General features: G+C 42.5%; 1 protein-coding gene across 6 annotated transcripts in view; it reads left to right on the top strand.

Annotated features, from left to right (window-relative positions):
* osbpl8 (oxysterol binding protein-like 8) overlaps positions 1-8801 on the top strand; it is a 416034-nt gene that overhangs the window by 1732 nt on the left and 405501 nt on the right. Inside the window, exon 2 of one of the 6 annotated variants that reach the window (XM_043708789.1) lies at positions 402-513. The exons of the other annotated variants lie outside the window; for them this stretch is intronic. The gene's annotated coding sequence lies outside the window, so the exon portion shown is untranslated. The remainder of the gene's footprint in view (positions 1-401; positions 514-8801) is intronic. 6 annotated transcript variants of the gene reach the window in all.

An 8801-nucleotide genomic window follows, 5' to 3' on the forward strand; every position in this document is an offset into this window, starting at 1 on the left:
GGCCCCCCCATTCCCCTGCCCCCACCCAAGTCAATTCATTACCTGTTCTCCAGTTTAATGATAGATTTAAGTTGTTGATCTCACCACGGAACCTGTTTTGCAGTGAATGTGAACTGTAAAAAAAAAATGTTGGATTTAGACAGAGCTTGTCAACGTGCAACTTTGTGGCATCATAATTTGTTTGTGCCTTTTTAAGTCTTGCTTCCCATCCCATTAAGATAGTGATTGTGAGAACATAATTTTGCACGAATGCTCAGGATTATTCTGAGTAACACTTATTCACATTTGAACCTTCGTTATAACTACAAAAAGTCATATTTGACAACAAAAAGACATCTCAATTGATTTTGATTCTGACTGTCTTCCTGACACATGAACTTATAGAGAGTTCCCAATTGCAGACCAAGACTGGACTTTTCCTCATGCTGACTGACTGTGCCTTTCATGGACTCTGCCAGAGAAGTAACTGGCAGTGGCTCATGAAGAAGCTTGTGATGGAAGACTAGCCAGGAGGTGAGAACTCAGTAAGAACCAGTGTTGACAGTCATGCTCCATATTTCATGCCAAACAGTCATTTCTGCTTCTGAGCCTTGTGCATCACTGAATTTCCCAGGTAATAGATGTTTAAATTTCATTTTGTGGCCGACGTGCAGGTACATGATATCTATCCACCTGGGGCTCAGCCGAGAGGGTACATTCTGCATAAGTTCTTTCTGTGTTTGTTGATATCAGTCTTTGTGGTAGTAGGCTCTCTAGTTGTCGAAAACCTGTGACACATTTGTAATTTGTTTGGGGAGTTGCAAGTCTGAACCTGAATTATCTGACTGCTCCAGAATGTGAACATTTCATGTTCTGCAGATATTGCAAAAGAAGTGAAAGTGTTGAAATCTTTTTTTGAATGCTTTTTCTCTCATCATCAATCATTTATGTAAAGAAAATGAAACTCTTTGGAAAACTTTCTGTAGAGTATAGTGTAAACTTGAGTATCTTTGTCTTTTATGACTTCCACTTGTTCTTCAGTGGTGTAGCTTCTTGTTGAGTATTATGATATTTGATGACCTTGAGCGTTGTGCACTGATTTGGAAACCGATCAGATGCAATGAATGGTCAGAACTTTACTGTGTTAACTAAGTTTGGTTCTATGATGTTTATGTACAGCAGAGATTCGGCTGGGTTCACTCAGAGTATAAACTGCTATGCAGCCCAACTCAGTTATGCTTTTCTCTTTATTGGGATCCATTTTCATTTGTTCCATAACAATCCGAAACCGTGACCCTGCTTCATAACAGAAGGGTCTGAAGATGAGTCAATGGCCTAGAAATGTTAACTGCTTTCTTTCCACAGATGATGCCTGACCTGCTGAGTTTTTCCAGCAATTTCTGTTTTTGTTTTGTTTATTCCATGTTGTTCAACAATTATTTTCATATTTTGCACAGCGGCTTACACAATGTGATCTTACACAATAGGTTTTGACAGTTTATTTGGGTGGTGAAGGTTGTGATATTGTAGTGTTGTTTCAGCAAGGGTCCAACAAGTAGGCATTGTGGAATTTTTAGTGGAATTCAGCGACCAGTACTTAAACTGCAACCCTGCCTGAGATGAGGATGCAGAGCTGTTCTGAAGAAGAGTCATTGGACTTGAAACATTAACTCTACTTTCTCTCCAGAGGTGCTGTTTTAACTGCTGAATTTATCCGACACTTGGTTTTTATTTCAGAAGCTGGAGACTTGTTTTGTGAGTGGCCCAATGCTGTGCCATATGATTGACCTGGCCAATATTTGCCACTCAGCCAATTTCTGAAATATTACCTGACCAGTACTACAAAATCATTTATGAACAAAGAGACTCTGGCCTATCAGATATATGCCAGCTGTCTGTAGAGTAATAAAAACAGAGTGCTGGAGAAACTCAACAGGTCTGCCAACAGAAGAGAGAAACCAACCTCGTATTTTGAGTCTGATATAACTCTTTAGAAATGAAGGGAGCTAGAAAATGGTGGGTTTGACAGAGGGAGAGAGGGGATGAATAGAAGAAATTGTCAGGGTGCCCAGAACAAAAGACAAAATCATGACTCATGGTTGTGGAGATGGGTGTAAATGAAAGTTGAAAAATGTGTTGGTGGAAAAGCGCAGCAGGTCAGGCCGCATCCAAGGAGCAAGAGAATCGGCATTTCGGGCATAAGCCCTTCTTCAGGAAGGGGTCTTCGGGCTTATGCCCAAAACATCGATTGGAACGGAGAAGGATGAGGGGTGACTTGATAGAGGTGTATAAGATGATCAGGGAATAGATAGAGTAGACAATCAGAAACTTTTTCCCCGGGTACAACAGAGTGTTACAAGGGGACATAAATTTAAAGTGAAGGGTGGAAGGGAAAGGGGGGATTGGCGACCTTTAAGCGGCAATTGGATAGGTACATGGATGGGTGCTTAAGCTAGGACAAATGTTCGGCACAACATCGTGGGCTGAAGGGCCTGTTCTGTGCTGTATTGTTCTATGTTCTCCTGCTCTTTGGATGCTGCCTGACCTGCTGCGCTTTTCCAGCAACACATTTTTCAGCTCTGATCTCCAGCATCTGCAGTCCTCACTTTGTCCTAGTAAATGAAAGTTTGAAAAAGAGAAAATTGGTCCATTCTGTTATGAGGTAAGACAAAAACATTTCTATTAAGGGGGGTGATGTGTACGGTGGTAGTAAAATGGACAACGGAGGGCATGTTCTGAAGTTGTGGAATTCAGTGTTGGGATCTAGAGGCTGCAAGTGCCTAAACAGAATTTGAGGTGTTGTCCAAGAAAGGAATGTTAATGTGGAGTCAAAGTGACTTAATGCTTATGCCCGAAACGTTGATTCTCCTGTTCCTTGGATGCTGCCTGACCTGCTGCACTTTTCCAGCAACACATTTTCAGCTCAAAGTGACTTAATGGCAACTGACTGGTTTATTGCGGTCATTCTGACAGACAGTGCTGACATGGTCTGCAAAGAGGTCACCTAGTTTGTGTATGATTTCCCCAATGTAAAGGAGATTAGGTTGACAGAATTGGAAGGTGTGTTTGGGATCTCAGACAGGGAGGAGGGAAAATTTTTGTAGTTGCATGGAAAAGTGCCATGGATGAATGAGGGAGTGTTGGAGGAATGAACTAGAGTTTCGCAGCAAGAACGGTTTGTGGGATGCTGACAATGAAGGAGAGATGATGTGTTTGGAATATCCTGCTGGAAGTCATAGAAATTATGTTCCTTTGAATGCCGAGACTGTTGGAATGGAAGAGAGGTGAGGGGAACCATGCTGTTGTGGGACAAAGGGGAAGTGGTGTGGGCAGAAGGATGGGAGATGGGGCAAATACAGTTGAGAGTGCTGACAACCATGGTGGAGGGAGAGGGAATCCTTTGCTGAGCAAGAAGCAGTTTATGTCAGAGGCTCCCCAATGTAAGCTGGTTTACTTGTAAGTGAAGAGATGAAGAAACTTGACGAATGGAATGGAGTCCTTGCAGGAAGCAGGGTGTGAAGAAACCACTGAGTCTGCTGCACTGTTGAAATGAATCACAAGGCAAGCTGAGGAAACAATATCTCATCTCCAGTTTATGCAGTTCCCAGCATCTAGGAGTCAACATTGAATTTTCCAACTTCATAGTACTCTGATCAACCTTAAATCCTGAAACATACCAACTCAATTTAATTGTCTTCAATGAGAAAAAACCCAGATTTGCAAATCCATCTTCGAACTAAAAACGCCAGTCTGTGGAACACTACCTTTACACACTTTTGAAGACTTGCACCCTTCCTTATATCTACCAACACTTGATGAAATCCTCTCGCTGTAACTAGCCAGCTAAATATCTCTATTTTCTCTCATTGTCTCTCTTTATGATGCTCAAGATCCCATTTCTGTTCTTCATTCTTTCATGCCATTTGCTGCTTATCCTGATTCGCCATGGTGGATTGATCTGGAGTTACCTGTTGGCCAGATCTGTACGCAGATTCCCTTCCCTCAATTAATGAACCATATTGGTTTTTATTGGATTCACTTCTCTAGTTCAGGCTATCCAGTGTTATATCAAGGTTTATAATAACCTGCTTGCTTCTCTATTCTGTCCTTTATTTTAAAAGGAGAAAGTGAGGACTGCAGATGCTGGAGATCAGAGCTGCAAATGTGTTGCTGGAAAAGCGCAGCAGGTCAGGCAGCATCCAAGGAACAGGAGAATCGACGTTTCGGGCATAAGCCCTTCTTCAGGAATGAGGGCTTATGCCCGAAACGTCGATTCTCCTGTTCCTTGGATGCTGCCTGACCTGCTGCGCTTTTCCAGCAACACATTTTCAGCTTTTTTTTAAAAGCACAGGATCCAGTGTGCTTTATTAATTGTTCACTGATATTTTCAATGATTTATGTACTTATATATCCAGGACCCCCTCCTGCTTCATTCCATTTAAAATTTAGAACCATCCAACAGTGAGGTGAAATAGACTGGTTGTATTTGCTGGGTTTAACCGGAATTCTTCTCGCGTATAAGGAATCAGAATGGGGCTAATTACCCGTCACAAAAAGGATTTCCAACTAAAGATAGAAAGGTTACCTGAGATACCAAGGAAGAAGGTACTGCCCAGGTCAGTGAAAGAGAAAGTAACTAAAGTAGTGGAAAAAGTGAAAATTAACAAAGAGAAGACACTAAAAGCTTGGAGTATGCTAGGACTGTGGGGAATGACTGCAGGAGGGGGGGTGGCGTTGCTAATTAGAAATGGTATAACGGCTGCAGAAAGGCAGTTCAAGGGGGATCTTGCCTTTGGAGGTAGTATGGGCTGAAGTCAGAAATAGGAAAGGAGCAGTCACCTTGTTGGGTGTTTACTACAGGCTTCCCAATAGCAGCAGAGATGTGGAGAAACAGATTGGGAAACAGAGTTTGGAAAGGTGCAGAAGCCACAGGGTAGTAGTCATGGGTGATTTCAACTTCCCAAATATTGATTGGAAGCTCGTTAGGAGAAAGTGAGGTCTGCAGATGCTGGAGATCAGAGCTGAAAATGTGTTGCTGGAAAAGCGCAGCAGGTCAGGCAGCATCCAGGGGAAGGGCTTATGCCCGAAACGTCGATTCTCCTGTTCCCTGGATGCTGCCTGATCTGCTGCGCTTTTCCAGCAACACATTTTCAGCTGGAAGCTCTTTAGATCAAGTAGATTGGACGGGGCGGTGTTTGTGCAGCGTGTCCAGGAAGCTTTTCTAACTCAGTATGTAGATTGTCCGACCAGAGGGGAGGCCATATTGGATTTGGTACTTGTCGCCTAGACCCTGCATATGCTTTCTTTTTCCTCTTATCTAGTCTCATCATTTCACCTGTCATCCATGGTTCCCTAATCTTGCCATTTTTATCCCTCATTTTCACAGCTACCTATATATCCTGCACTCTAATCAACTTTTCTTTAAAAGCCTCCCACATATCAAATGTGGATTTATCTTCAAACAGTTGCTCTCAAGCTTCTATCAAGTTAGAAAGTACACACGCTTACACCATAAAATGCCATTTGGCCTATCAGTTCCGTGCCAACCCATTTGACACATTTATCCACCTTAACCTTAACTCCACCTTAACATCTCCTCTCTGCCCTTCAACATTGTGACCATACTATTCTTTCCTTCAAATATTTCTCCAATTCTTTTTAATCTATTTCTCCACCTCTTCAGGCAATGCATTCCAGATCATAATAATTCATATAATTCATAATAAGAAGACCCATCCTCTCATCTCAGTTCTTTTGCCAATTACCTTAAATTACTCCCCTCCATTACTGATCCTTCTGACAGTAAAAATAATTTATTCTTAGTTACCCTATAAAAATCATTCAGAATTTTGCAGTGATAATGACAATGAAACTGTCAGCAAATTTGCACATGCACAGGAGAACAAGAAAATCTAAAAGTTGCTGCTAGTGATTCTACAATCTATGAGAGTCTGCAGATTTAGATTGCAATCTCTAAGTCCATGCCTAATCTTGTAAAAACTCTTGTCGAATGGGTTAATAATATTTACCAATCACCCTTCAGTGGCCTTTTAATATCTGTGCAATGTCAAATTTTTTAATTCTGATGAAAAAATATATACTTCTGAAACATTGTTTTGATTTTAAAGATAAGTTTATAGTTTAGCTTGCATCTTAATCCAATCATAATATACATTATCAATTACCCTGAGGTAAAATAAATGAAAGGTGATGGATTCTGTAGTGTAATGGTTAGTATTTTCACCTGACACATGAAAGGTCTGCAATTCAAAACTGGGCAGAAACAGCAAGCTGCCTAAAGGGCCATCTTGTGGCACAGTGGTAGTGCTCCTACGCAGGAGATCAAGGTTCAAATCCCACTTATTCCAGAGGTGTGCGGCAACATCTCTGAACAGGTTGATTAAAAAAGTATGTTAAATTTTGTGGGAGATTTGTTAGATCTAAAGCAGCTTTTTTGTCACATATTAAAAGCCTGGAAATCATTTTGAATTTCATATTAGTGTCTGATTGTTAAGCTCGTAGTTTCCCAGGCTCAGTGAGGTGGTTTGCCTTGCAGCTGTACTATTGCCTGATAAATAAATTATTTTCCAGCCTGGGAACCTATTATATACTAACTCTTGCTTATCAGCTACTAATCAAGACTGTCCAGATACTACGTGACTGAAGCTAGTGACTGGGCAAAGTGCCTAGCCTACTCATTATATTGCAATTAACAGTTTGCTAATTGTTAAAGATTGTAACCTATATAATCATGCAACTCTCTGCATCTCATCGGAGTGACTTGTGACCATTAGGTCGACTTGAATCTTCCCGTGAGCTCACGAATAAACAGTCAATAACTCAAGGTTTGTATGGCACAATTTATTTTCCCTAAATTGGACGACTACGAATGAGTCACCCACTGCATAATTTCAACCCATCCCCAACAGTTATTTTCTAGTCTTTGAGGCTGCCTCACTGTATACTGTTTACTATGCGTTCTGATATCTCTGTGGCAAGACCCCTTGAGATCTTCTTGTCTTGTCAGATGATACGAAGATAGGTGGAGTTGTGGACAGTGAGGAGGGCTGTTGTCGGCTGCAGAGGGACTTAGATATGATGCAGAGCTGGGCTGAGGAGTGGCAGATGGAGTTCAACCCTGCCAAGTGTGAGGTTGTCCATTTTGGAAGAACAAATAAGAATGCGGAATTCAGGGTTAATGGTAGGGTTCTTAGTCAGGTGGAGGAACAGAGGGATCTTGGGGTCTATGTACATAGATCTTTGAAGGTTGCCACTCAGGTGGATAGAGTTTGTAAGAAGGCCTATGGAGTATTATCGTTCATTAGCAGAGGGATTGAATTCAAGAGTCGTGAAGTGATGTTGCAGCTGTACAGGACTTTGGTTAGGCCACAGTTGGAGTACTGTGTGCAGTTCTGGTCGCCTCACTTTCGGAAAGATGTGGAAGCTTTGGAGAGGGTTCAGAGAAGATTTACCAGGATGTTGCCTGGAATGGAGAGGAAGTCGTACGAGGATAGGTTGAGAGTTCTCGGCCTTTTCTCGTTGGAACGGCGAAGGATGAGGGGTGACTTGATAGAGGTTTATAAGATGATCAGGGGAATAGATAGAGTAGACAGTCAGAGACTTTTTCCCCGGGTACAACAGAGTGTTATAAGGGGACATAAATTTAAGGTGAAGGGTGGAAGGGAAAGGGGGGATGTCAGGGGTGGGTTCTTTACCCAGAGAGTGGTGGGGGCATGGAATGTGCTGCCTGTGGGAGTGGCAGAGTCAGAATCATTGGTGACCTTTAAGCAGCAATTGGATAGGTGCTTTAGCTAGGACAAATGTTTGGCACAACATTGTGGGCCGAAGGGCCTGTTCTGTGCTGTATAGTTCTATGTTCTAATGCATTCTTGGGTGTTGTCGGGAATAAACTTGAATATTTCAGTGACACTTTAAAATCTTTCAGTCATAGAAACATAGAAGATAGGAGCAGGAGGAGACCATTCAGCCCTTTCAGCGTGCTCTGCAATTCATCACGATCATGGCTGATCGTCCAATTCAATAGTCTAATCCTGCTTCCTCTCTGTAATCTTTGATCCCATTTGCCCCAAGTTGCCTGTTGAATATATTCAATGTTTTGGCATCAACTACTTCCTGTGATAATGAATTCCACAAGCCCATCACTCCCTGGATGAAGAAATGCCTCCTCATTTCTGTCAAAAAATGGTCCATCCTGAACCCACAGTTTGTGACCTCGGTTCTGGATGCACCCATCATCGGAAACATCCTCCTTGCATTACTGTGTCTCGTCCTGTTACAATTTTGTAAGTCCGTATGAGATCCTCCATCACTCATTTGATCTCCAACAAAAGCAATCCTAACCTACTCAGTCTCTCCTCTTACATTAGTCCCGCCAGCCCCAGAATCAGCCTGGTAAACCTTCGCTGTGCTCCCTTTGAGAGCCAGAGCATCCTTCCTCAGAAAAGGAGACCAAAACTGCACACACTATTCTAGGTGTGGCCTCACCAAGGCCCTGTATAATCATAACAACACATCCTTGTTCCTATACTTGAAACCTCTCGCAATGAAGGCCAGCATACCATTTGCCTTCTTTACTGGCTTCTGCACCTGCATGAGCTGAAAATGTGTTGCTGGAAAAGCGCAGCAGGTCAGGCAGCGTCCAGGGAACAGGAGAATCGACGTTTCGGGCATAAGCCCTTCTTCAGGAATGAGGAAAGTTTGTCCAGCAGGCTAAGATAAAAGGTAGGGAGGAGGGACTTGGGGGAGGGGTGTCAGAAATGCGAGAGGTGGAAAGAGGTCAAGGTGAGGGTGATAGGTCAGAC

The sequence above is a fragment of the Chiloscyllium plagiosum genome, chromosome 19, assembly GCF_004010195.1.
Source record: "Chiloscyllium plagiosum isolate BGI_BamShark_2017 chromosome 19, ASM401019v2, whole genome shotgun sequence".
Lineage (NCBI taxonomy): Eukaryota > Metazoa > Chordata > Chondrichthyes > Orectolobiformes > Hemiscylliidae > Chiloscyllium > Chiloscyllium plagiosum.